Here is a 25458-nt window from a genome sequence, read left to right as displayed (position 1 = left end):
CCACTCCACTGGGAATGCGGATAAACTATTATCTTAGTGAGAAATTTTGAAGCCAATGAGGTCTAAAGGCAAGGACTTGAACTAGTTGAATTTTCAAAATGTTGCTATGATTTTTCTCTCTCTTTTTTTAAAATCTGAATTTCTCTGCCCTGGCAGTGCTAGCACAGCTTGGGATCTCTCTCTCTTTCTGGATGCAAAGCCATACCCTGTTTCTCCCCATAGTAGGTAAGCCTGGGAATGGCCAGCCTGCGTTCCTTCTTCCTTCCTTAGCCCCGAATTCTACGGTTCCCTCACATCATACATGTAGGCATTCTCTGAGAGGAGACCACCCCATCAAATTCTCCCACCCCACGTCTCTGGAGCTTTCTTTTACTTTGGAAAACACAAGCTGAATATCAAAGCATCAGGCCAGAGTGTGCTGTTAATTTTCTAGTACCTAGCTCAGCAAATTTGGGACCACTGACCCCACTGTTAGACTTCCCTAGGACCTTTGAAATGGGGTTTTGTATTTTCTTTCTTTCTTTCTTTCTTTCTTTCTTTCTTTCTTTCTTTCTTTCTTTCTTTCTTTTTTACATTAGGTGGCTTAATATTAATATCCACTATTTAACTGGAAGCTTCTGACAAATGGAGACTTTAAAAAAATTTTTTTTAGCAAGACACAGTTGAATTCAAATGTCATTTAAATGACACAAAAAGATGCCTTCTGTGTTGAGTACAATCTTTTGACAACTTCACCGTCGATTCTTTTATAGCAGTTAATTAACGAGTGGCACCATACCCTCTTCGTGAGGAAGATGAACACCATGAGTTGTTAGGGAATTTCTCCTGCCTGTGTCCTATAGACTTTAAAGCATTTCTTATTTGGAGGCATTACACATTCACTTTGTTCTGCTTGGGATCTGGTCTCGCTGGGAACCAGAATGTTCCCGCTTCCTCACTAGTAACCTAGCTTCCATTTGTAGCTCAAACAATTAGAAGCCGATGTCTGGAACTGGGTTTTTGTTTGTTTTTTTCTGAAGAGAAATGTAGCAACCCCAGTGACCACCCTCTGGCTTCACCCTCCAGGGCCAGTGAGCTGTCTCGAGAGCATGTGTTTGGCCTAAGGAAGGTCAGAAGTATTCATATTTACATTTAAAGAACTTTGATAGAATCACTTAGGCTCAGATCAACCTTTTTCCTGATGGGTTCTCTCCTTGGGGAGTTAAGCCAACGACTCTGTGGTCTCTACAGCCTGACCTGAATCCTGCAGATTGGGCAGAATTTTCTCAGTTTCTCTGGACTTGTGTGGGTTCTTCCGCAGCTCCAGAGCCTGTTTTTGTTTTTTACAGACAAACCTCCTCCCAGCTCCCATCGAGGGGACTAACCATAGTTCACATCTTCCCTAAAGTCCTCCTTGACATGGTTTTGGTGCTATTACTACCTGTTTCACATTTCCTGATATTTCCGCCACCTTCAATGGAGGAGCCCCTAAACTCAAAGAGCAGATAAATGCGTTACTTACTTGGTTCGACAGTCAGGCGAGTTCCTTTTCCAAAGACGAGTTTGTGTCAGAGCAGTTGAGGGCATTCCAAAAACCTCAACGGTTGTCCGCGGGAGCTCCTCTTCTTATTAGCTTTAGGACTGGAGGGTCTTCAGGGCTCAGCTCTTAGAAAAATGGCCCTCATTGCTTAGCCAACTGGTTCGTGATGATTTGATCAATCGCAGGTGGGGTGGGCTTGCTTTTGGGAGGCTGCCTGAGGCGTAGGTAGGGGCACTTGTTCCTATGGGGAACATTTCTAGTCTAGTACACCTCGTGATGTCCTCTGAACGATTGCTTTCTCTTGTTTTAGATTGTTCTTACTCCCAGACCCACACCTAACTCTCAGTCTTGGAAAACTGGCAATGTCAAGAAGATGGGTCTCGGGTTTGTGACTATTCTAGAGTCAAGGGCCTTTACATTCACCAGGGCTGCTTTAAGGACAGATAGCGTGTGGCATAACAAGAGGTGACACGGCAGCATGGAGCCCTGATGAGGGCCCGGTGATTTACAGTTCGGTCAGCGTTAGAATGAACAACTGTGGCTGGCGTTCCCCTAAAACCCAATCAATCTCTCTTTGAATTTGTTTTCTCTAAACTGCAAAGCAAAACACTCAGGCAAATCTCTCTAGGGATTTGGATTCAGAAATTCCATCTGAGATGGCTCATATAACCCTTATGACAGAATCAACATGAACAAAGACAGGAATAGTTTTTAAAGAAACACCTTTTGCATTCCCCACATGTGGCTGTGGGGATATGTTGAAATGCCAGTTTCATTCAAGGGAGAACAGCAGTGAGTGAGAGGCCAGCCGTGGGTGTGGGCGGGGGTCACTTTTCCTGGTCCAGTCAATTTTGTGGCGTCCTTTCCGGGTTCCTGAGCCAAGAGGGGTGGCTTCCTGCTGTGTTTGACCCTCGGGGCATGGTAGCCAGGCTGAGGTTTTCCCGGGGAAATGCCACTTTTGCTGCCTGCAGTTTTTGTACAGGTCTCTGTGGGTTTTGTAGCACTGTGAGTATCCCGCCAATCACAGTGCTACAGAGCTTTACAAAAACCTGCCCTGGGTTTCTCTATGTGGCCTCTGATAGTCTTCTCCCAGGCAAGCTCCAGCAAGTTCAAAGGGTTTTGGCAGTTAGCTCAGGGCAGGCTTGCCTAGGTGCTGCTGTCTGAGGCTTTTCTGCCCTGCCGGCTGGATCTGCCCTGGAGTTTGCGACCATGATGGACATTCAGAAGTCATCATGTCCGTTCCCATCTGTGCCTTTGGCCAGTCCACTCTCAGATGGCTTCCACAGAGGAGTCTGTCAGATTTCTGGATGTCTCGAGTGGGTTCTACGCATTGTGGGCTGGGCAGAAAATGTTTGCGGTCAGGATAATTTCCCCTGTGACCTCCTAAGCCTCTGAATCACCTCTGCCTGCCCCACTTTGCACCTCAATAGTGTTGGAGGTTTAGAAAGGGCTGTCATGTAAATTGAAAATTTCATCCTCTTCATGGACTCTCCTGGTTGCCAGTAGCCCATATGGTGCTTTGTGTGATGTTGAAAAGGCAGCCCTGTTGGGCAAATGCTGAGGCAGTCCCTTGGGTCCAAGCCTGGCGAACAGATGGCACCTTTGTGTGCTTTATAAAAGCCACCCCTTTCTCCAGCTGATGCCGCATTGCACCAGGCCTGGGCTCAGCTGGCCGAGCGCACTCTGGATTTTAGCTCCGCTCGTCCCCTCAGCTGAGTGCCCTTGTGCAAGGCATGGCCAATGTGACAAGACACAGTGGCTTTGGCCAAAGTCAATGCATGCTTTTTATTCGTATTCTTGTTTGACCTCTGATTTTGGACAAGTTATTCCCTTTTCGAAAACTCCTCTGGGGCTCTCCACACACTGGTCCTGGTTTGCCTGTGATCTCTGTGTCTGTCACTGTGAAGATAAAGTGATATGCTAGGCTCATCGAAAGTGACATTATTGAATGGTAACCATTTGAAGAGAGTGTGGATTTTGCTGTTGTTGCTATCAATAGGAAGCAAGATTAAAAAAAGGTTTATCTTCACACTCTCTTTGGGAGATCTTATCCAAATCCATGGCTTGATTAAGTACCTCAGTTCTAGTTATAATCTTTGTGACAAGTCCTTCCCACCCTACATACAACTGTGTGACTGTCGCATAAATATTGAGCAACCTCATCCCCATGTACAGAGTCTAACATTCTTTTGCTGGGAGAAAAAAACAACCAAATAAACAAACAAAAAAACAACAACCAAAAAAACAAAAACCGAAACCAAACAAACCAAAGAGTGAACAGGAAAAAAGGAAAAGAAGAAGCGTTATGGTCTCAGTAATCATGTAAAGGGTTGACTTTGGGGCAGAAAGGAAGGAAATGTGGGCCTCGTGGGGAGGGCCAGATGTGAACAAGGAATTATAACCTGGACTCTTGAGTAGAGCTGGTTTTAGGAGCTAGTGTTTGCAACAGCAGGAGGTAGTTACTGCATTTGAAAATGAATTAAGGGACTGGTTAATCTGCGTGAGACTCACTGACTCCTTCCTAGAGCTTTCCCAAGCAGCCATTAGAAATCGGTTTGATTGGAACTAGTTATAGGAAACAAACAGTTGAGGATGAAAAGCAGTGGAACTCTGGAGTAATCCCAAAACCTAAACCATACAAATGTGTGGATCTGGGACAGTGAATCTTACAATCTCATGGCTGTGGCAGAGAGTTCTGGGGTGATGAATCCTGATGAGAATGCTGCTGTTGTGGCTTCCAATTCTTCACCCCTCCCTGCAACAGAAGTATGTGTCCAGGTACTTTGCCTCATGACTTTGCAAGGCCTTCTGTGAGCAGAGTATGTATCCCACTCATTGGCTTTGGGGCTTGGCCATGCTTTGATTAATAGAATATGGGTGGAAGTGACAGTGCGCTAGTCTAGGCTGAGGCTCCAAGAGACATCCCATCATGGATTTTCACAGCACTCTTGAATCTCTTTCTTCTGAGATGAGAGGAGTCTGCTCCAAGGAGTCACTGCTGCTTCAGCCAGGGTCCTAGAATGAAGACATGTAGAACAGAACTGAATCCAACCCACATATTGAAGCCAAGTCCAGCTGGACTGCAGGCCAGTGAGCCAAAGCAATATATGTTTGTTGTTGTAAGCAGCAGACAATTTGGGATTGTTACAGGTCACAATCACAGGAGAAATAGCTAATTAATACAGATGTTAAGCCTCGGGGTGACCTCAAATATGAAATTACATGCTTGAAATTATTGGTAGCTCCCCATTATCTTCAGGATAAAATGATATGTAACATAGGCTTTTGTTTACCTATCCAGACCTACATCTTGTACCTTTTCACTTGCTCCCATAAACTCAGATGCACTGAACTACGTGCTTCCTGAAAGCTCCATGTCCTTTCGGGCCTCTTTGCCTTTGCCATGTGATTGCTTTTGCCTGAAATGCCTTCTTATTCTTTGATTCCCCAATTTGGATCTTAACCCACTTCCTTAGATCCTATTTATTTTCTGGTCTTAGCTTTGCAGTTGAATTACTTGCGGGCGGAGGGGTAAATGCTGGTGAAAGACTGAATTGGGTTAGATACCCACACTTTCCCTAAATTTTCATGAAAACCGTTTCCCCCTCTTTTTCATTAGGTAGAGACCCTTGAGAGAAGGGATTTGTCTTGTTCATCTCTGTATATTCTGTGCCGGCACAGTGCCTGATCAGTGAGTGCTCAGAAAGTGTCTTCTGAATCCGTTTTAAGGATGAGATATCTCAGGCTCAGAGAGGATAAGTTAGGAAGCAATACAGCCATGGCCAGAACGCCCTCTGCTCTCTCTCTCTGGCACCAGGCTGCCTTATGGAATACTACCTGCAGTTGTTTAGTGAAGCAGAGCAACATTACTCGTGAGCAAATTGATTTTTAACATTAGCCTGAGTTAAGCATCATCGGGAAGACAAATTTGTTGTGATTTGCTGCACACCATGAAATATATTCTACAGTCACATAGAAATGAGTTTCCCCTCGTCTATATTCAAATCACATTCTTTACCACTAACATGAGTAATCAAGGATCAGTTGTGCCTCTGGAGAGGAATCCTAGAGTGTCATGGCTGGGGGAGACCTCGAGGATCATGTACTCACTCCCTGGAATGTTCAGATGAAAGAGTCTAGAAAGATCCAGTGAGATTTTACAACTTTGCCAAAGCACCCAGTTTCAAAGAAGCATCCAAGAAATCAAGTATCCCAATTCCTAGTCCAGTGCTAGTTTTTATTTTTATTTATTTATTTAAAAAATTTTTCTAATGTTTATTTTTGAGACAGAGAGAGACAGAGCATGAATGGGGGAGGGGCAGAGAGAGAGGGAGACACAGGATCCAAAGCAGGCTCCAGGCTTTGAGCTGTCAGCACAGAGCCCGACATGGGGTTTGAACTCATGGACCATGAGATCATGACCTGAGCTGAAGTCAGACGCTTAACTGACAGAGCCACCCAGACTCCCCTACTAGTTTTTAGTACACTAGGCAAATACCCAGTCTTCTTTGGCTTTTATTCTGGCATTTATCATTTGAAAGTGTTTCTGGGTATCGTCTCTGCTGACCTCCTTGTCTGAAGTGGCCATAGGCTGGCTTGGGTAACCTGTCCTTTTCTTTCTCTATGTGGTTTTACACTGTTGTATGAGATGCTGTTCTGTGGGAACGCCGTGGAACAGGCATAGGGCAGGTGTATCCTAAAGTTCAGCACTTCCTGGAGGGAGGCTGGGCCATGTTCTCAGTCAGTCAACTTCATTCTGAGGTGGGTACAGAGGGAAGGGAAACTGTGTGAAAACTGGGCTTGCCATGGTATTGTCCATTCCCAGCTAAGACCAGGCCCCAAGCTCAGAGACTCCAAGTACTTTGAGAAAATTCATGGGATACCAAAACAAGAAATGAAGTAAGGGCTGATCAGGGACATCCTCCAGGCTTGAAATATTTGGAATTGTGGACTTTGAACTAGCTGTATTTATCACCACCGCCTGCTTCCAGTATTGACATGTACTCTTTGAGGGTTTATAAACAAACTGCGGTGTATTCAAAGGAGGATACCAGGCTGTTGAAGATACTTCATATCATGTACAGGGAGGAACATGGAGAGCAAAAAACATGGGGGAGTGTAGACACAAGGAAGGGACATAGATACTGGGGGTGTTTGATCATAGTCTTTGGTATCTGTCAGGGCAGAGCTGGCTTATTAATAGGCAGCTGGATTCTCATGTCTACTTATGCATTCCATCTACTGAAATCTGCTGGTTTGGTTTAAAAATATGAGAAAACTCTGGACTTGCACAGATCTGCAGTTTGAAAAAAGATGTTGATTGCAATGTGGAATCTGAAACCATATTAATGAACTTTTCATATTCTTTTATACTCAAATCCATTGGTCTAGCTTGCATTTTGGATGGAACCTTCGCTGGTGCATGGTTTTGTAACACTATCCATTGGTCATTTGGTAAATAATTGGTTCACTGATTTAGGCAACTTCCACATGTTGACACATTTCATTATACAGTGTCAAACTATCACAGTAGTTAATATCACCATCAACATCTTTAAATCAGAAAAGTATTTAAACACTAGAGGGGGGGGGGGAGCATTCAGCTCATGGTGGCAGATACAAGTTTTCCCAAATTCTGCTTTTTGCCTGAAAGCTTAGATTTTTTTTATCATTAGCCACAATTTTCAGTTTTTCTTGACGTGACAGGCTCAGTTCATTCATTTTCAAGGAGATGCCTGCCAAATGCCCAAGTCTGAATACCCATAGTTTATCTGTCAGTTATTCTTTCAAGCAAAAGTGACGTCTCATGAAAAAACTGGCTAGTTCAGCTTGCAATTCAGCCTATTGCACAAATGTTTTCCCTTGAGATAACTATCCTAATTTAGAATGCAGCATAAGTATTTTGTGTGTACTTCCCCTTTTGTCACACAGAACATTAAAAAAAAACATATCCAAGAGTTGAGAGTTTATGAAATTAATACTTTTTACTGCTTCGTCATTGTTATAGACTGAATTGTGTCCTCCCCAAAATTCATATGTTGAAGTCTTCTCTCCCAGTACCCTCAGAATGTGGCTGTATTTAGAGTTAGGGTGTTTTTTAAAAAAATATTTATGTATTTTTGAGAGAGAGAGAGAGAGAGAGCGAGCACACAAGTGAGGGAGGGGCAGAGAGAAAGAGAGAATGAGAGAGACATAGAATCCAAAACAGGCTCCCAACTCTGAGCTGTCAGCACAGAATCCCATGCAGGACCTGAACCCACAAACTGTGAGATGATGACCTCAGCTAAAGTCAGATGCTTAACTGACTGGGCCACCCAGGTGTCCCTAGAGTTAGAGTTTTTAAAGATATGGTTAAAATGAGGCCATCTGGATTGGAATAGCATGGATCCTAATTTAGTCTGACTGGTATCCTTATAAGAAGAGGAAATTTGGACACAAAGAAAGGAGCCCAGGGGTATGCATGCACAGAGGAAAGGCCATGTGAGGACGCAGAGAGAAGGTGGCCATCTATAAGCTAAGGAAAGAGGCCTCAGGAGGAACCAACTCTGCAGGCACCTTGATCTTGGACCATCAGCCTCAGAACTAAGAAAATAGATTCCTGTTGTTTAAACCGTATTGCATGTGGTATTTTATTATGGCAGCCCTGGCAAACTAATACAGTTAATGGTACTTTAAAATGAAACCGGCTTTTTTCCACCTGAAAATAACATGGCAGTAAAGAATACAATGACTCGTAACACAGCATTGATGCCACTGCTTTGATTCATGCTACAGGGCTGGAAATTTGACCATCAGTGTAGAAATCAACAGAATGGAAAAGGCAAGTCGTGTTTTGGTATTATTGTGAAAATAGTTCTTACCTCACGGAGTCCCTGAAAATGTCTTGGGGACCCTACAGGTCCATGGGCTCTACTTTGGGAACTACTGTTCTACATTTGTTCTTCTGCTGCCGAAGCTGCAATGGCAGCTGGCTTTCTCTACTGCTCCAGCATGCTCGACTTGCTTGCTAGTGATTAGCAGATCATTTGCATCATATGCTTTGACTGATCGATGAATAAGTGGTCAGAAGCCACGGTGCACAGCAGCATCCAGTTCTGTAAAAGTGAGAAAATTGACCCAAATACTTTGGTTGAATCTCTAGAGTCAAGGACCATGGATCTGTAAGTCATCTGCCACTGGTTTCTTCTGCGTGATGGTACTCTGGGGGGACAGACACTGGATCCAGGATGGTTGTGCTTTGGTGACAGAGGGAGGGCTCAGTGAAAGCGTAGAGTCTGACTACATTACCTTCAGTACCCATACAACATTTCTGTGGCAGTAGTTCAGACTTTCCATGAAAAATGATGTTTACTTATTTAACGGGCAGCTAGTTGGGACGGTAACTTGAATGTTTGGCAAAACTATAAAGAAGAGGAATAGAGCAAAATGCTTGCAGGTTTAATGGGTCAAATAATACCCTTAGTGACTGGATAGGAATTAAAAGAGGCCAGGCTTTTGAATAGAGCATAATATAAGGTCCCGAGTATGGATAAATCTAGTCAAGTTCCCCTCATTCAGGGGACTCCTGATATACCCCGACTTTTGTCAGAACCTTTTCTTTTCTTTTTCTTTTTAGAGAGAGAGTGGGCATGTGGGGGAGAGGCAGAGGGAGAAGGAGAGAGGGAATCTCAGGCTGGCTTCATGCCCAGCACAGAGCCCAACGTGAGGCTCGACCTCATGACCGTGAAATCATGACCTGAGCTGAAATCAAGAGTCAGATCCTCAGTTGACTGAGCCACCCAGGACCCCCTATCAAAACCTTTTCGAACCTTCTTCTAGGATACTCACCCAACTTAAGGAGACATGAGCTTGACAGTCAGTTGATTGGAGTTCATTGGTACATCTGTAGGAGTCAGGAATACTCCCCTCCCCCAAGAGGAACACTTGATTTTCAGCTATTATCATTATCTCATATCTTGAAAGTCAGTGGTTTTTAAGATACCTCACTTGTGCTTATGTCTTGAATAAGAATAATCCTAAATGTGCAACATCACTATTAGGTGGTTTTCTTATTTATTTTACCTGTGTAGTCAGCAACAGAATTCTCTGTTGTCTTAGAAATATGTCATATGAACATACCATTTTAATTTGTTCAAATGCCTTCACCTTCAGGGAGTTATTTGAGCAGAGCAGTATTCTTTAAGAAGGTATGCTAATTATTAAGAAACATATGGCATTTCACTCTTCCCCTATTTAAACTTACTGCAGACTACTTGGCCACTTAAAAATAAAAACTTTAAAAAACACTTTATTATAAAGTTTTTGAAATATTCCAAAAAAAGAGGTTAATAGAATCAATATCTATAAACTCAATTACCTAGATTTAACACTGGTTAATATTTTCTGTATTTGGTATTTATTTTGGTCAAGTATTTAGTAATAAATTATAAGCATCATGACAATTCTTAAACATTTCAGCATGAATTTTTAAATTTTTTTTTTTTTCAACGTTTTTTTATTTATTTTTGGGACAGAGAGAGACAGAGCATGAACGGGGGAGGGGCAGAGAGAGAGGGAGACACAGAATTGGAAACAGGCTCCAGGCTCCGAGCCATCAGCCCAGAGCCCGACGCGGGGCTCGAACTCACGGACCGCGAGATCGTGACCTGGCTGAAGTCGGACGCTTAACCGACTGCGCCACCCAGGCGCCCCAACATGAATTTTTAAAAAGCAAAGTATTTTCCCGCATAACTATAATACCACTTCCCACCTAATGAAGTTAACAATTCCTGAAAATCATTTAATCGCCAGTCCACAACCAAATTTTCCTAATTCATCCCAAATGTCTTTTATAGATTTTAAAAAATTTATTTATTTATTTTGAGAGAGAGAGAGAGAGAGAGAGAGAGAGAGAATGTCAGTGGGGGAGGGGCAGAAAGAGAGGGAGAGAGAGAATCCCAAGCAGGCCTTGTGTTATCGGTGTGGAGCCTGATGCGGGCCTTGAACCCACAAACAGTGAGATCATGATTTGAGCTGAAACCGAGGGCCAGATTGAGTTACCATGTGCCCCTGTTTTGTTTTGTTTTGTTTTGTTTTAATGTTTATTCATTTTTGAGAGACAGAGAGAGACAGAGCATGAGTGGGGAAGGGGCAGAGAGAAGGAGACACAGAATATGAAGCAGGCTCCAGGCTCTGAGCTGTCAGCACAGAGCCAGACACGGGGCTCGAACTCACGAACTGCGAGACCATGACCTGAGCTGAAGTCGGACACTCAACTGACTGAGCCACCCAGGCACCCCATGCTTTTTTATTTTATTTTAATTTTATTTTTTAAACTTACATCCAAATCAGTTAGCATATAGTGCAACAATGATTTAAGGAGTAGATTCCTTAATACCCCTTACCCATTTAGCCTATCCCCCCTCCCACAACCCCTCCAGTAACCCTCTGTTTGTTCTCCATATTTAAGAGGCTCTTATGTTTTGTCCCACTCCCTGTTTTTATATTATTTTTGCTTCCCTTCCCTTATGTTCATCTGTTCTTTGTCCTAAAGTCCTCATATGAGTGAAGTCATATGATGTTTGTCTTTCTCTGACTAATTTCGCTTAGCATAATACCCTTTAGTTCCATCCACATAGTTGCAAATGGCAAGATTTCATTCTTTTTGATTGCTGAGTAATACTCCGTTGTATATATATACCACATCTTCTTTATCCATTCATTATTGATGGACATTTGGTTTTCCATACTTTGGCTATTGTCGATAGTGCTGGTATAAATATTAGGGTGCATGTATCCTTTTGAAACAGCACCCCTGTATCCCTTGGATAAATACCTAGTAGTGCAATTGCTGGGTCATAGGGTAGCTCTATTTTTAATTTTTGAAGAACCTCCATACTGTTTTCCAGAGTGGCTGCACCAGCTTGCGTTCCCACCAGCAATGCAAAAGAGATCCTCTTTCTCCGCATCCTCGCCAATATCTGTTGTTGCCTGAGTTGTTAATGTTAGCCATTCTGACAGGTGTGAGGTGGTATCTCATTGTGGTTTTGATTTGTATTTCCCCAATGATGAGTGATATTGAGCATTTTTTCATGTGTCGGTTGGCCATCTGGATGTCTTCTTTGGAGAAGTGTCTATTCATGTCTTTTGCCCATTTCTTCACTGGATTATTTGATTTTTTGTGTTGAGTTTGATAAGTTTTTATAGATTTTGGATACTAACGCTTTATCTGATATGTTGTTTGCAAATATCTTCTCCCATTCTGTCAGTTGCCTTTTAGTTTTGCTGATTGTTTCCTTTGCTGTGCAGAAGGTTTTATTTTGATGAGGTCCCAATAGTTCATTTTTGCTTTTGTTTCCTTTGCTTCCGGAGATGTGTTGAGTCAGAATATGCTGTGGCCAAGATCAGAGAGGTTTTTGCCTGCTTTCTCCTCAAGGATTTTGATGGCTTCCCATCTTACATTGAGGTCTTTCATCCATTTTTAGTTTATTTTTGTGTATGGTGTAAGAAAGTGGTGCAGAAGTTTCATTCTTCTGCATGTCGCTGTCCAGTTTTCCCAGCACCACTTGCTGAAGAGACTGTCTTTTTTCCATTGGATATTCTTTCCTGCTTTGTCAAAGATGAGTTGGCCCTACATTTGTGGGTCGATTTCTGGGTTCTCTATTGTGTTCCATTGATCTGAGTGTCTGTTTTTATGCCACTACCATACTGTCTTGATGATTACAGCTTTGTAGTATAGCTTGAAGTCCGGGATTGTGATGCCTCTTGCTTTGGTTTTCTTTTTCAAGATTGCTTTGGTTATTTGGGGTCTTTTCTGGTTCCATACACATTTTAGGATTGTTTGTTCTAGCTCTGTGAAGAATGCTCGTGTTATTTTTATAGGGATTGCATTGAATATGTAGATTGCTTTGGGCAGTATTGACATTTTAACAATATTTGTTCTTCCTATCCAGGAGCATGGAATCTTTTTCCATTTTTTGGTGTCTTCTTCAATTTCTTTCGTAAGCTTTCTATCGTTTTCAGTGTATAGATTTTTCACCTCTTTGGTTAGATTTATTCCTAGGTATTTTATGGTTTTTGGGGCAATTGTAAAACGGATCGATTCCTTGATTTCTGTTTCTGTTGCTTCATTGTTGGTGTATAGGAATGCAACCGATTTCTGTGCATTGATTTTATATCCTGCCACTTTGCTGAATTCATGGATCAGTTCTAGCAGCTTTTTGGTGGAATCTTTAGGGTTTTCCATATACAGTATCATATCATCTGTGAAGATTGAAAGTTTGACCTCCTCCTGGCCGATTTGGATGCCTTTTATTTCTTTGTGTTGTCTGATTGTGGAGGCTAAGACTTCCAATACTATGTTGAATAATAGTGGTGAGAGTGGACATCCCTGTCTTGTTCCTGACCTTAGGGGGAAAACTCTCAGTTTTTCCCCATTGAGGATGATATTAGCATTGGGTCTTTTGTATATGGCTTTTATGATCTTGAGGTATGATCCTTCTATCCCTACTTTCTTGAGGGTTTTTATCAAGAAAGGATGCTGTGTTTTGTCAAATTGTTTTGCTACATCTATTAAGAGAATCATATGGTTCCTGTCCTTTCTTTTACTGATGTGATGAATCACATTGATTGTTTTGCGGATATTGAACGAGGCCTGCATCCCAGGTATAAATCCCACTTGGTCATGGTGAATAATTTTTTTAATGTATTGTTGGATCTGGGTGGCTAATATCTTGTTGAGGATTTTTGCATCCATGTTCATCAGGGAAATTGTTCTATAGTTCTCCTTTTTAGTGGGGTCTCTGTCTGGTCTTGGAATCAAGGTAATGCTGGCTTCATAGAAAGAGTTTGCAAGTTTTCCTTCCATTTCTATTTTTTGGAACAGCTTCAAGAGAATAGGTGTTAACACTTCCTTAAATGTTTGGTAGAATTTCCCTGGAAAGCCATCTGGCCCTGGACTCTTGTTTTTAGGAGATTTTTGATTACTAAGTCGATTTCTTTACTGGTTATGGGTCTGTTCAAATTTTCTATTTCTTCCTGTTTCAGTTTTGGTAGTGTATATGTTTTTGGGAATTTGTCCATTTCTTCTAGATTGCCCATTTTATTGGTGTATAATTTATCATAATATTCTCTTATTATTGTTTTTATTTCTGTTGTGTTGGTTGTGATCTCTCCTCTTTCATTCTTGATTTCATTCATCTGGGTCCCTTCCTTTTTCTTTTTGATCAAACTGGCTACTGGTTTATCAATTTTGTTCATTCTTTTAAAGAACCAGCTTCTGGTTTCATTGATCTGTCCTACTGTTTTGTTTTTGTTTTTGTTTTTGTTTTCCGATAGCATTAATTTCCGCTCTAATCTTTATTATTTCCTGTCTTCTGCTGGTTTGGAGTTTTATTTGCTGTTCTTTTTCCAGCTCTTTAAGGCGTAAGGTTAGGTTGTGTATCTGAGATCTTTCTTCCTTCTTTAGGAAGGCCTGGATTGCTATATACTTTCCTTTTATGACTGCCTTTGCTGTGTCCCAGAGGTTTTGGGTTGTGGTGTTATCATTTTCATTGGCTTCCATGTACTTTTTAATTTCCTCTTTAACTTCTTGGTTAGCCCATTCATTCTTTAGTAGGATGATGTTCTTTAGTCTCCAAGTATTTGTTACCTTTCCAAATTTTTTCTTGTGGTTGATTTTGAGTTTCATAGCATTGTGGTGTGAAAATATGCATGGTATAATCTCGATCTTTTTGTACTTGTTGAGGGCTAATTTGTGTCCCAGTATGTGGTGTATTCTGGAGAACGTTCCATGTGCACTGGAGAAGAAAGTATATTCTGCTGCTTTAGGATGACATGTTCTGAATGTATCTGTTAAGTCCATCTGGTCCAGTGTGTCATTCAGAGCCATGGTTTCCTTGCTGATTTTTTGATTAGATGATCTGTCCATTGCTGTGAGTGGGGTGTTGAAGCCTCCTACTATTATGGTGTTACTATCAATGAGTTTCTTTGTGATTAATTGATTTATATATTTGGGTGCTACCACATTTGGTGCATAAATGTTTACAATTTTTAGGTCTTCTTGGTGGATAGACCCCTTTATTATAATATAATGCCCTTCTTCATCTCTTGATACAGTCTTTATTTTAAAGTCTAGATTGTCTGATGTAAGTATGGCTACTCTGGCTTTCTTTTGTTGACCATTAACATGATAGATGGTTCTCCATCCCCTTATTTTCAATCTGAAGGTGTCTTTAGGTCTAAAGTGGGTCTCTTGTAAACAGCATATAGATAGATCCTGTTTTCTTATCCATTCTGTTACCCTATGTCTTTTGATTGGAGCATTGAGTCCATTGACGTTTAGTGTGAGTACTGAAAGATATGAATTCATTGCCATTATGTTGCTTGTAGAGTTGGAGTTTCTGGTGGTGTTCTCTGGTCCTTTCTAATCTTTGTTGCTTTTGGTATTTATTTATTTATTTATTTATTCATTCATTCATTCATTCATTCATCTTTTCTCCCCTCAGAGAGTCCCCCTCAAAATTTCTTGCAGGGCTGGTTTAGTGGTCATAAACTCCTTTAATTTTTGTTTGTCTGGGAAACTTTTTATCTCTGTTTCTATTTTGAATGACAGCCTTGCTGGATAAAGAATTCTTGGCTGCATATTTTTCTGATTCAGCACATTGTATATATCTTGCCACTCCTTTCTGGGCTGCCAAGTTTCTGTAGATAGGTCTGTTGCAAACGTGATCTGTCTTCCCTTGTAGGTTAAGGACTTTTTTTTCCCCTTGCTGCTTTCATGATTCTCTCCTTGCCTGAATATTTTGTGAATTTGACTATGATATGCCTTTTGATGGTCACTTTTCGTTGAATCTAATGGGAGTCCTCTGTGCTTCCTGAATTTTGAGGTCTGTGTCTTTCCCCAGGTTAGGAAAGTTTTCTGCTATGATTTGCTCCCATAACCCTTCTATACCTATTTCTCTCTCTTCCTCTTCTGGGACCCCCATGATTCTGATGTTGTTCCTTTTTAATGAGTCACTGATTTCTCTAATTCTTAAATTGTGCACTTTTGCCTTAATCTCCCTCTTTTTCTTCTGCTTCATTATTCTCCATAAGTTTTCCTCTGTATCACTGATTCTCTGTTCTGCCTCATCCATCCTTGCTGCTGCGGCCTCCATCTGAGAATGCAGCTCAGTTTAATATTTTTTATTTCATCCTGACTAGCTTTTATTTATTTTATCAACGCAGAAAGGGATTCTAATCTATTTTTGACTCCAGTTAGTATTCTTGTTATCGTGATTCTAAATTCTGATTCAGACATCTTGCTTGTTTCTGTGTTGGTTACATTCTTGGCTGTTGTTTCTTCCTGCTCATTCTTTTGGGGTGAATTCCTTTGTTTCATCATTTTGAAGGGAGAAAAGGAATTAATGAGGTAAAAAAATTAAAATTAAAAACAATTAAAAATTTTAAAATATTAAAATTAAAAAATTAAAAACAAACACACACACACACCAAATCAAATAAATGATGCTAGATCCTAGGTGTGTTTTGGTGTGGGTGTTGAAAGGCGCTTGATAGATTAGAGAAAAACGGGGAAAGAAAAAAAAAAAGGAAATCGTTTGAAAATTTGAAAAAATGAATACACCGAAGTAGACTAAAATGAAATGATGGAAGTAAAATAGAATTTGAAAATATTTACACAAAAGTAAAAAATATAGTGGAAAAAATTAAAGAAAAATATTTTTAATAAAAATTGGAAATAAAAATTAATTTTTTCTCTTTCTGTATTGAAGAAAAAGAAAAGAAATGAAAAAGAGAAATAAAAAGAAAATAAGAAACAAAATTGAATAGATGACCGGCAGACAGACTGAAATACTACTGAAATTACTTCGTTTTCCCCTAGAAGTCAAACTGTGAAACGCTTTATAGTCCATAAACTAAGCAGGCGGACACACTTTTGTTCCTGAAGAGAGAGGTTGGCCTAGTTGGGCGGGCCTTAGTGTAACAACTTTGTTCTCCAGTAGATGGCGCTGCTTAGCTTACTGGGGTAGATTCTTGTCGCGCTTGTAGGTGCGTATGCGCATGCGCAGGAGTGGTGAAAATGGTGTCTCCCAGCTACCCCGGAGCTCTGCTCTCCCCGAGCAGCAATCAGACACCCACCGTTTGTCTTCGGCTTCCATCCACTCTTCGCTTTTACACTGTCCGTGACCAAGCCCCAGGCAATACTTGCCTCCTGAGTTTTGTCTCAGATGCGGCTATTTTCCCCAGCCCCTTACTTCTGAGGGACTGCGGTTTTGACCTGCTCTGCGCTTCTGCGGGAGGGTCTCACCGAGAAATGGTCGGTTGCCGGCCGCACCCAGGAACATTTGCAAGACTGGGCTGCTGCTGATGCATAGAGACTGAGGCCTGGTGCCAGCCCAGCCCAGAAAAAGTTCGTGAGATGGTGTAGCAGCAGCGTTTCAGGGATTATGGAAAACCAACACGCATCTGGCACCAGGCTTCACCCTTAATGACCTTGTTCCAGCACCAGCGAATGTTGTTGTTCTCCCGGGTCCACTGGGGCCTTACCTTTGGGGGACCCACACAGCCTCTACCAGGTGTCCTCCCAGCAAGGCAACCGCCTTTCCACTTGTGGCCTGAAGAACCCTGGACTCCACTCTGCTCCTGGGGATTCACCCTTCCCACCAGAGCACCACCAGGTATTGAGCTGTGGAGTTTCAGGCTCTGCGCTCCCCCTGTTTATAGTCTTAATGGAATTTAAACCCTCTCCTTTCTCCCTTTTTAATTCAGTCCCTGCGGCTGTTTCCACTTTTCCATTTTCTCTCCAACTACTTTGGAGGGGTGCTTTTCCCATATTCCCCCCCATCTCCGTCCTCTCTCAACAAGCAAAACCACCTCCCTGCCCTCCGCGGCTTCTCCCCCAGTTCACCTCTCTGCGCCACGTACTTGCTGAATTCTGTGGTACAGGTTGTGCAGATTATTGTGTTCATCCTCAGATCAGTTTTCTAGGTGTGCAGAATAGTTTAGTGTTGGTCTGGCTGTATTTCATGGATGCAAGACACACAAAAAACTTCCACGCTGTTCCACCATCTTGGCTCCTCCCCCTGTTTTTTTTTTTTTTTGATAGAGTTTTTAAATGTTTATTTATTTAAAATGTTTATTCATTTATTTTGAGACAGAGAGAGTGTGCATGAGTATGAGTGGGGGGGGGAGGGGCAGAGAGAGAGGGAGAGAGACTCTCTCTGTCAGCGCAGAGCCCAATTGTGGGGCTCGAAATCAACCATGAGATCATGATCTGAGCTGAAACCAAGAGTCAGAAACTCAACCGACTGAGCCACCCAGACGCCCCTATAGACAATTTTTAAAAACAGATTTGGCTCAGGTCATGGTCTCATGATTCTTGAGTTCAAGCTCACCTTGGCTCTTTGCTGTCAGTACAGAATCTGCTTCAGATCCTCTGTGCCCCCCTCTCTCTGCCCCTCCTCCGCTTGCTCTCTCTCAAAAATAAATAAACATTAAAAATAAATAAATAAAAACAGCAGATTATGCTGAAAGGTTATGCATTTCATTTGGTGCTAAATTTTTTAAGTTCTTTGAATATGTAGTAGTCCTCCTTTCACTGCTTTCCCTCCACTGTACTTTGTTTTCTTCTCATGATGTTGATTATTGAAGGGATAGGGCCTGTTGTCCTGTTGATTATCTTACCTTCTGGATTTGTTTCATTGTTTCTTTGTGGAATCCTTTAACTTGTTATTCTAGCTCCCTGTCTCCTTTTAGAACTAAAAGTTGGATTAGGTTGAGTTTATTTACTGATTTGGGGCAGACGTCCTGTGTGGGGGATGCTGTGGATACTGTGTCATGTCAAGATGGACATAATGACTGAATGAGGCTAATGTCGATCCCTAGGATCAGACAGTGACAGAAAAATCTATCTTTTGTAAAGTTACATATTCCCATTGCAACCAGCAAGTAAAGTGCTTTAAAACTTTTTTTTTTTTTTTTGGCTTGGAATATTTTTTTCTGCATGATTTCTTGTGTGAAGCAGGAAGCTATTCTGTAACTGTGAATGCCTCCAGTCTGCTATACCAGAGAGAAATGTTAAAAACTCATTGCTATATGCTAAAAAATTAATATCTAAAAGGGTTTGCTCTTTTAGAAACTGAGTAATCCAAGGATGATGTGTTCCGTTTCTGTACTGAAAGTAAGAGTTTCATTTAAGTGATATCTCTGTGAATTGTTTATATTCCCTGAAAATGGGCTCTTCTGATTTTATTTTGATTGAGTTGATGTATTCTATCCTTTAAGCCATAAGCCTAGTTATTTTGCACAACCTGGGAGGAAGCCTGGGTATAGTTTTATTTCCCTATGCATTGCTTTTGCTCTTCTAGACTTAAAAAGAGCAATTTTGGTGTGCTGATGATTGTAATCCCAGGATGAAGAGATTAATCCCTGTGCTCTTGGATCAAACGTATGTAGGGTCAAGAGAAGAGTGAAGGAGAGTTCGAGACTCGTAAGCTCTCAGATCTATGGTATTAACATTGACTGATCATCTGAAGTGAACAGAAATATTGCTTCGTTCCCAGGAAATATCATTCAAAAACACACAGTTTAAGTGGGCAGGGATAAATTGTGCCTTTGCTCTGCAATGAGGAAACCGCTTGGTGGCATTCCGTCACAGAGGAAGATTCCTTGACTCTGAAATAATATTCCTGGTTATGCTAGATCTTACACTATCTTCAAAGACCAGCTCAGGATTTCTCTCCAAGAGCATTTCCCAGATAACTCTACCTGCAAAACTCCCCCTGCCACCCTCTGTTTACTTATTTGTGACTTTCTGATAACTCAGGATTTATTCATGAAGAGTCTATTCTCCATCACATAACTGGGCCATTTGTCCAGGACTGCCTAATGGCAACCTTCTTGCCTCTCTGCTCCCTCATTCCACAGTTTCCTTATTCGAACAAGACACATGAATGGTTTGGATTTGGGAATTTGGTGTCAGAGGTTTATCTTGTGGATGCACTTCTGGTTATTGAAAAAAAAAATTGAACTCTTTAAGCATGTCATATTGCAATGAGATGAAATTCATTTCACAACAACCACTTTCCAAACCCTTGTTTTGTTGTACTAGGCATCGAGCTCTTTGAGGGGAGGAATTATGTAAATTAGGCAGACCTGGGTTCACCTGGATTCATCATCTGCAAGTGTGGGACCCAGTACACAGGCTCAAGGCCATTGTTACTCCCATTCTCTTTATGCCTTCCATGATATTCTCTTTTACACTGCCCCGAGTATATTTAATAAATGCTGTTAAAATGTATGGTTGGGATTATTTATTACTGATGACATTGGTGATAGTTGCCCACATTGTGAAACAATTGCAGTAGATGATATGGAGTATATCCCTAAAGAAAGGAGTTAGGGCATCAGGGAGCAATAAAGTTCACATATTATTTTCCCCTGGACACTCAGAGGACTCCTCCTGATGCAACATACATAGGGGATCACAGCTGAGTGTTTTTGAATAAAGGTTTAATGAACTTCAACCTCTGTGATAACCCCGTCACGGTGAAACACAGCAATACAAAAACTCTCTTTTTTCCTTCTTCCCTTTCCTTGGCATTTTGCCATTACCACTCGCTGCCACCCAGAATACCTCAGAAATTTCCTTTCCCCAACGCTGTTTTTGTGGTTAATTGCTATAAAATTCAGAGGCACAAAATTATTACAGTCACAAAAATCAATAAGTAAAATACTAAGAATCTGGAAAAAATGGGCAAAGGACAAATAAAGAAAGTTAGTCACTGGTTAACAAACTTAGAAAAATGTTTTAACCATCCAGTAATAAAAGATGTAAATAAAGCATTAACAAACCATTTTTCCTCTGGCAGATATTTAAACAGTGCTTTTGTTAGAAAAGGTGATGTTCCCAATGCTGGCAAGATGTTGATAACAATATAAATGGTTGTTTTTTATTGAAAGTCAATTATTTAATATCAAGAGGGTGAAAATATTCATACTAGTTTGAGGAAATACTTCCACTTTGAGGAATTGACTGTGCAAAAATGCTATATGTTTGAATATAGAGTGAGGTTTATTATCCTCAGAGAGGAGAGAGTCCCTTATATTTGGTTCCTTATAAAAATTACAAAAAGCAGTATTACAATGCTTTTACACAGCTATTTTATTTTGTGTGGTTGAGTACAGATTAGTGAAGAGGCATTAACCTGGAATGTTCTCAATTAATGCTAGTTCATGGCTACTTATAAAAATCAGCAGATGAGATCAGTGAAAAAGATGAAGAAATTTAACGAGGATTTAGTAACTATTCTAGAGAGTATGCTTTCGCAATGACAAAAGTTCAATATTGGTTAAATGTCTATTGTTGTAGAGTCTTTTATAATTTGTTATTATTATTTTTAACATTTATTAATTTTTGAGATACAGAGCATGAGCAGGGGAGGGACAGAGAGAGAGGGAGACACAGAATCTGAACCAGGCTCCAGGCTGTGAACTGTTAGCACAGAGCGTGACGCGGGGCTCAAACCCACGGACCATAAGATCATGACCTGAGCTGAAGTCAGATGCCCAACTGACTGAGCCACCCAGGAGCCCCTTTGGGGTCTTTTAAAGTAAATGTTTTGTTGTGGAAATCAGGAATATTTGCTTATAGCGTAATTGGCAAAACAACAGTTCTAACGTTTTATGAGTAGGTATCATGGTTCAAAAATGTTTCCGTGATAGCTTCATATGTGGATTCATAACGTGCTATAATTCAAACAACTTAAACACAAGTGCGCTTGATATGCTTTGGATAAATGTTTAAAGATTAAAAGAAGCAGCTCTACTGAGGACAAATAAATTGATTTGAGATGCTTGTGAAGAATTTGAATAAAGTTTTATGAACTATGATGATGGAAAAAAGCAGTATTTCAAAATGAATATACTATTTCATATAATATGTGATTTTAAATATGTATGTATAACTAAATTAATACATTAAACGTTTTAAAGTAGAATTTGATAATTTCATCTACAACCCTAAAGGTTTATATATTCAAGTTGGCTAAAAACCTTTATTTTGAATCTTCTAAATGAGAGAAATGAGGACTACTTCAGATTTACATATAAATAAACTTTATATATATGTATTTATTCTCATATACATATATGTTAACTTTAAGTAATGAAAAGATCATATACACATATGGTCTTTACAGCAACTTTAAAAAAATGTTTATTTATTTATTTTAAGAGAGAGAGCAAGTGTGCGAGTGGAGTTGGGGCAGACAGAGAGGAACAGAGAGAATCCCAAGTAGGTTCTGTGCTGTCAGTGCAGAGCCCAATGGGGGGCTCTATCCCACGGACCACGAGATCATGACCTGAGCCAAAATCAAGACTCAGATGCTTAACCAACTGAGCCACCCAGCTGTCTCGGTCATTACAGCAATTTTAATAATAGGAAAAATGTAGAAGCCCTCTAAATTCTCAGTCATAAGGAACTGATAAAGTAAACTGTAGTCTGTTCCTAGACATAATATTAATGTAGCTTATTAAAAATGCTGGTTGGAAAAAGTATCTAATAATGTAAAGAATTGATTATGTAATGTGAACAAATATACAAATGTGCATATGGAGTAGGATTACATATACAGAGCGATAATCTATACGTTGAGAAAGAAAACTGGGAAGGAATATACCAAAACAGTTAACTGCAGTTGCTTTTTGGTGGTGGTCCTGATTTTCTTAACACATAGACTTCTGTCAGGAATTCTAGGGAGGAAAAAGAGCTCATATCATCGAGTTCTAGCCTGACCGGTGTAGACAACATTCCCAGTGTAGGCATCCACCTGAACACACTCTGACAAGGATGTTTATTTCACTGCTGAATGTAGTCAAATATCACAAAGCTATTCCTGCTATTGAAATATCTGTTTTTTCCTCTTTGCTCCAATTCTGCCTTCTTTTCTTCTTGGGCAAGATGATGTCCTCTGTGTGCTCCAGCTGGGCCTCTTCTTGGACATACTGGAAGAGAAGTGGCTGCTCTGTAAGAGTCCAGACTCTCTTGTATGATCCACACTAAGCCTCCAGACAAAGAGAGGACAAGCTTCCATCTTTCATTTTGGTCAGTGTTCCTCAAGTTTTGAAAATTTCACCATGGTTGCTTAGTCTTTAGCTTACAGCTATTGTCTCGATTAAAATACAAGGCTTCCTGCCTCTCATTGCAACCTGAGAAAAACCAAAGCCGCCATCTATTTCTGTCATTCACTAAATTAGTGTGAATTGGTTTCAAGTCATTTTTTGATATCGGGTTTTTGTGGGAATAGAATGAAAGCATATGAGGGGTGTGATGGTGAGGAGGGCCCAAGGGAAAGACACATAAAGATAAGAATGGGGAGCCATGGATGACCTGCTTTTCAGTTTGCAGAGGACTTTGGATCACCAAAGACTGGATTATTCCAGTCAGAGCTATGCGCTTTTTTTTTTTTTTTTTTGTGGATTCTTCAGGATTCAAGGAGTCTGCACTTCTCGAATTCTCATATTTTCTTTCTTTTTTAAAATTTTTAATGTTTATTCTTGAGAGAGAGAGAGAGAGAGAGAGAGAGAGAGAGAGCGCAAGCAGGGGAGGGGTAGAGAGAGAGGGAGACACAGACTCCAAAGCAGGCTCCAGGCTCTGAGCTGTCAGCATGGGGCTCGAACCCACGAACCATGAGATCATGACTGAGTCGAAGTCAGACACTTAACTGACTGAGCCACCCAGGAGCCCCATAGTCTCACATTTTCTTTCAGAGACCCTAAGAAAATACCCATCCTAATATTTACCCTTGTGTTTTGGGGAGGGGGAGATCAGGTTAATACCAATTCAAGTGATAAATACTCTGAAGTTCACAATAGTGTTTTTTCTGGTATTAATGTCTTTGTTTCTTTCCTTGGACTTTGTCCTTGTCCTTTCTATTTTTCTTAGCTTTACTAAGTAGACAGTACACAATAGGGACCATTTTACTGGAGTAAAAAAAATAGTAAGGAAATCTACAGACTTAGGGATATCCAGGGTACAATCTCTCACAGACAGAGTACAAAGAAATGACCTTGCAAGGCTTGGCATGAGCAAGTAATGGCATTCTGATCAGCAGAATCCCATTCCTATTGTCCTGCATGTGGAGTAAAGAAAGGTCCTGGTGCAAATGGCTTTGAATGTCTATATGGAAAGTGATCACCATGTGGGATTTGGAGAGTGGGATGAGCAAGGTCAATGATACAGGAAGGCATTTTGTCAGAATTTGGGGTAGATTTGCAGGTTTTCCTTAAGTACATGTAAAGTTGTAATACCTACTTTTCAATGATTCCTTTAACTCTCAGTCTTCTTAAATCTTAGTAAACTCAGTCTTCTTAATTCCCAACAGAAAGCATTAAATCGCTAAGATGCTCAGGAGAAAGTCTCCCAGTCTATCTTTGAGCAGGTGTTAGATGACTGATGGGATCACGAGTATGGGAATTTTTAAGAATCTGATTCTCATGCCCTGCCCTGGGTGGTTGGCGGTTGCGACCCACATCTGTTGCGAACTGGCCCAGAGCCAGCGGCTTTTGTTCTCTGAATTGGAAAGGAACTCAAAAGTGGGGTGTTAGGGGTACAGGGAACCACAGGATGTGGATGTTCTGGGTCTCCTGTGCCTCTTAAGGAGATGCATCTGTTGGATTAAACAGCTGGTAGAAGACTGAGTCAGCAGAGGATGTGAGCAGTTTCCCAGCAGCCAGGTCCCACCCATTCCCTTAGATCATGGGCTTTTCCAGGTTTATTAGCCAATCTGTATAGTAAGTTCTGACTACTGGGATCAGTGTGATGGCGTGGACAATGCTGAACAAAGAAATCCTTCCTCCAGATGTGATGGAGGACAGATGGTGTGGGGTGTGGAAGCCAAAAAGCCATGGCAGAACCATCCTAACCCCTCCTGGCAAACAGTCTATCCAGAGAGAAAGTCATTGTAGGAAGAAAGTTTCTCTATTGTTTTCCTCATGAAAATAGAGGTTAATAAATCTCAGTGCAAAATTGTCTCTCCATCCCCTACAGTCAATCTGCACTGATAGTTGAGTTAATTAGTATATGTCAGATAGATCTTCAATTTTCATCACTGAATTCTCTGTGCAGAAACAATGTATAGGAACTGGGAGAAATATATCCAAATGGAATTTAAGGTGATTAGCACCCTGCTTTATACATAGCCCTTGGAGTCTTTGCATTGGAGAGAGGGGAAGATTTTACTCCTGGAGTCAGATTCATTTACTTTACCTTGAGCCTCCAGACTAATGCAAGAGTATGTTGACTTTTTCCAGGTTTCTTTGGGTAGACTAGATTTGTGGTAAATTCATAGTAGAATGAGGTATGGTATTAGGAGAACCACAGAACTGGTACATTCAAGCCTTTGCCCTCTGGAGCTTCATAGGATCTATATATCCTGTAGAATTTAAGATTTAGTTCTGAGCCTTTATAGGAGTGATATGTAGATAGACCAAACTTTTTCTCTCAATGTGTATGGAAAATTACAGTGATGAAGTAGCTGGTCCTGGAGTTAGCTAGAAACTTTCAAGTCTTTCTGAGTTAGGCACCTGCAAAATTCATAATATCAATGAAGTTCGGTCTCAGTCCCCAAATGCCGCTCCAGGGACAGATCTCTGAGAAAAATGCCCACAAGTGGCGCAAGGTGGAGCTAACTTTCTAGACCTGCATGGGTTGGGGAAGGACTGAGAAACAGGAACAGGAATAGGAAGGGACCTGGTTTGCGTTCCCTATTGAGATGCAAATGATCTGGGAACAATTCTTGTGGGATATGCGGGATCCTGGAAGGAAAAACAGAGGAGTGAAAGTTTGTAGGGTATCAACACCCTGTGAGTAGATTTCAAAGAAGAAAGTATGATATTATAAATAGGAAGTCCAAGGATCAAGATTAGAGAAAGATATTTATAAATTGATGCTGCAGAAAACG

General features: G+C 40.9%; 1 long non-coding RNA gene and 1 gene segment (V, D, J or C); both read right to left on the bottom strand.

The window, feature by feature from the left end:
- The window catches only part of LOC131517958 (T cell receptor delta constant-like), a 193710-nt gene that overhangs the window by 15708 nt on the left and 152544 nt on the right, over positions 1-25458 (bottom strand).
- Positions 3280-8610, bottom strand: LOC131516932 (uncharacterized). Its single transcript, XR_009264295.1, has 2 exons — positions 8380-8610; positions 3280-4534 (listed from the first exon to the last, which is right to left on the bottom strand). It is a non-coding gene; the product is annotated as an uncharacterized LOC131516932 (long non-coding RNA).

Source organism: Neofelis nebulosa, chromosome 7 (genome assembly GCF_028018385.1).
Source record: "Neofelis nebulosa isolate mNeoNeb1 chromosome 7, mNeoNeb1.pri, whole genome shotgun sequence".
NCBI classification, from domain to species: Eukaryota; Metazoa; Chordata; class Mammalia; order Carnivora; family Felidae; genus Neofelis; species Neofelis nebulosa.
The sequence above is the reverse complement of the archived record's forward strand: the minus strand, read 5'-3'. Positions and strand labels throughout refer to the sequence as shown.